The sequence below is a fragment of the Tupaia chinensis genome, unplaced genomic scaffold (genome assembly GCF_000334495.1).
Source record: "Tupaia chinensis unplaced genomic scaffold, TupChi_1.0 Scaffold000002_1, whole genome shotgun sequence".
Taxonomy (NCBI): domain Eukaryota; kingdom Metazoa; phylum Chordata; class Mammalia; order Scandentia; family Tupaiidae; genus Tupaia; species Tupaia belangeri.
Genome location: NW_006159428.1, coordinates 4080063 through 4083789, shown reverse-complemented (window position 1 = coordinate 4083789; position 3727 = coordinate 4080063). Strand labels below are relative to the sequence as shown.

The 3727-nt window shown below is 37.9% G+C and overlaps 1 long non-coding RNA gene across 2 annotated transcripts in view; it reads right to left on the bottom strand.

The window, feature by feature from the left end:
• Positions 1–248: 248 nt before the first annotated feature.
• Positions 249–3727, bottom strand: part of LOC114008100 (uncharacterized) — a 62961-nt gene continuing 59482 nt past the window's right edge. For both annotated transcript variants that reach the window (XR_003549676.1, XR_003549668.1), the window contains exon 6: positions 249–440. This is a non-coding gene — a long non-coding RNA (uncharacterized LOC114008100). The remainder of the gene's footprint in view (positions 441–3727) is intronic.

The window sequence follows — 3727 nt, the reverse complement described above, 5'->3', positions numbered from 1 at the left end:
CCGACAAAACCATCATTCAGTCATGGCAATCACATGAAAGCTTTCTCCTGAAGCTCTTAGGTGGAGTTGAGAGGCATAGTATATATTTTTTTGAAATGTTCAGTATCTTAATTATTTTACAAAATACAAATATATCAAAGCATCAGGTTGAATAACACAAATATACACAAATTTTAAAGTTATTTAATTATATTTATTCATTATTATTTTTTAAAATTTGCTATAGAGCATATGTGCTCACCAGACAGAAAGAGAGAGAGAGAGAGACAAAGAAAGTGAGAAAGCCAGCCACCAGATCCTTGGGAACTGAGAGTAGTGGAAATACTTCCAGCAGCCTGCATGGTAAGTCAGTTCTGGTTGTTACAAGAGACTGTAGTTCCTCTTCTCAGATCCTTCATGTCCTCAAGGCGTGGCAGCTAGCTTCCTCCAGAGTGTGCAATCTGGGGAACCAAGTGGAAGTTGTGATATTCTTTGTGACCTAGCCTCATTTAGTCATTTACTATCTTCTGCACTGAACTGCAATGGCTACACGGAGCTGCCTTGACTCATTGTAGAAGAAGAGAGCACAAGAGTGTGAGCACTAGGATGGGAGACTCACTGGGGCTATAATAAAAACAGACTGCCCAGGGCAGGCCATAAGCTCTGTACCTCACAGTGATATCCACTGTCTATAGAGGACCAGTTCAAGCATGATCTGAGTAGCTCAGCAGCATAGTGGTAGTGCCCTGCGCTGCCATGCTGACCCATGTGAAGGATGCAGATTTTGTTCCCTTGACAACCAGTACAGGCTAGGCACTCACACCCATGACACTGGCTGGCTGGGAGAGCTGGGCTGGACTGAAGCATGGAAACTCACCAAGTATGCTTGTCTTTCTCTCAATAAGTACACTTTTATTCATTAATAGAATTTTTTGGAATGAAAAATATACTTTCAGGCATTTTGCATGACTGAGATGTCTCCAAGCCTGATGCTTCCCCTGCCCTACTTCAATGAGTCAGTGAGTTACCAAATATCCTTTTATCAAATTTCTTTTCTGCTAAATCAATCAGAGTTGGTTTCAATTGCTTACAAATAAAAACTATCTGCTATATTTTGGAGAAAAGGTTCATTGATCCATTTTACTTAATTTTCCTTGAAAGCAATCAAGTGTCTTTTTATAACATAGAAAGGTTGATTATGAAAGATTGGAATATGTACTTTCTTTCCAAGTGGACTACAGTCTTATGTCATGGTGACTCATGCTTCATTGCAGAAATATGAGTTTCATTACAGACTGGACTTTAGGTGGAACTGTGAGTGCCACCATGAACATGAGTTTTCAGAAGGCATGATTTACACAAAAAGTTTTGCTAGGGCCATCAGGTGGTATGGTGGTTGAGGCGCTGGACTCCCATGTGGCTGACTGGGGTTTAAGTCCTGGACTTGGTGTCTTGTCTTCCCATTTTCCCTCTCTCTTTCTTTCTCTGGTGAATTGAAAAGTAATAACAATAATAAATAAAATTAAATAATTCTTTTTTAAAAAAAAAAAAGAAAATACATAGAGCCATCTCGTATACAATTTGGAATTCTCTACCAGAACTAAACATGCATACTCTATGACCCACAGAGCCACCATGCAGTTTATACTCTAAAACACTCATGCATATATTCACCAAAAGACTCAGGTAATCATCTTCCACAGCACATTCATTATTCATATACAAAAGAGTACACACGGTATTAGGTACAAAAATAAAGAAATAAGTAACAAAAGTTTAGGTATTAGAAGGTAGAGGAGTGGTAGTTACCCTTCAGAGTAGGAAATGGAGTTGAGTAGCAGAGAACAAGACAGGAGCTTCTGAGTTATGCTCCAGTATGATGACCTAATTCCTTATATGAGTGCTGGTTACCAGGTGTATTCAGTGTGTGGGAAATCATCAATCTGCATAGCTGTGAGGAGCACATTAATTTATATGTATATTATGGTTCAGTGAAATATCACTTTAAAAATCATAGTAGGGAAATTAATTTGCTATTTGTTATCTTTTTATTTTTCATGGTCTTATAAAAACAATAAAAGACAATATTTTCTTACACAACTTTTTAAATGCATTAATAAATTTTATGCATTTCACTTAGCAAGATAAACTAGTACATTGCTTTCATTGTTACATTAAATGAATGTATCTACAAATTCATTTGCATTTTGAAAGCGTCTTTTAGGGTGGAGAAAGGGAAAGAAAGGAAAACTATTTATGTTTTTCTAAAATTGAGAAGTTGATTTTTCTCTGTTATAGTTTATAATCTATTACTTTTTAAACTTGGCAAAGAAACAGTCCAAGAGGAATTTGCTGGGACAACCTAAGTAAGTGATGATGGAGCTGGAGTGAATGTTTGGACTTCAAGTGCTATATATAACCATAACCAATGTGTTTAAACCAGCCCTAGCAGCAGTGAGCGACACCTGTGACATGGGTCCCTTTGGATGAAAGTTGTGGCTAACTTGTTTACTTGACTGAATTTCCTGACCTTTATTTTAACATGTGCCTTGAAAGGAAAATACGTTATTTGTAAAAAAAACATTTTATCTAGATTCCTGGGGAAAAAACATTTTAAAGGACAGTTCAACCATTTTGTGACATCATGACTAGCTTTCAGTGCTAAAATGCAGCATGAAAAACACTTTCCCCAAAGTCTGCAAACAAATCCATATACATTCTATCACAAATAGAATCTTTCGTGACAAAAGGGATCTTCGATTTAGAAAAGAATTCAGGTCAGAAGAGGTACTGCTGTATGATTCGTTATTTTATTTTGAGACCATGATGGAGAGCACAGACAGACTTCCCAAAACAGTAACTACCTACTATTAGTCATAACACTGCATGACAGAAACATGCTTTAATCATACACTGGAGCTGTGTGAGGTCCAAAAAGGGGTCTCCTAAAGCCATCATACCAATCGTCTACTCTCGGGCATTGTGTTGGGCTGGTATCAGTGTAAGACTAACCACAGGTCTTTCTCAGATGGGTGATGAAGAATACCTCAGTAATCTTTCTTGGTCTGGCCTCGGAAATGGATCCCAGGAAGTACCTTGCTCCCTGATTTCTTACACCTCAGTCATTTTATGTTAAAGGACATAAATATTTAAAATCGAATATCTGAATTATATGTACTCATTTAGTCAGCATTAGTGTTTTAGAGTAGGTCCCTGATCCACCAAAATGCTCTTTGCAAAAGTATTTTTCTTTGAAATCCTGAGGAGAATTCAAGAGATTTGTTCAGCCATTTTCTAGGTTATGTGTACATACCTCTAACAAAATATCAAGTTTACTCAAATACTTTCTTTTTTGTATCCCTAGCATTCAGCCAGTTTCTGAGTACATTCTTAATAAATGCCTGAGGAGAATAAAACAAATGAATAATATGTGACCACAGAGTATAAGTTAACGAAATCGAATAGAGTGGATCTGGAAAAGACAAATATCCCTCAGGAGGGAATTACTCCAGGGCATTATGAAGTCAGGGGTAAAGTGAGAAGAGACCTCTCTCATTGGCAGCCACCTATGAAAAGATCCCTGTATATCCAGCTTCAACCATGCAATCGCCCTCCAGGCCAAGCTAATTCCAATAGTCCAGGCTTCAGAACCACTTACTTAACCCCTGCTAGACAGCTAGATTAGTGCTGAAGGCTGCAGAGCCCTCCCACTGCCTCCATTTGCTACTCCAAAGCTTCGCGTCTTTCC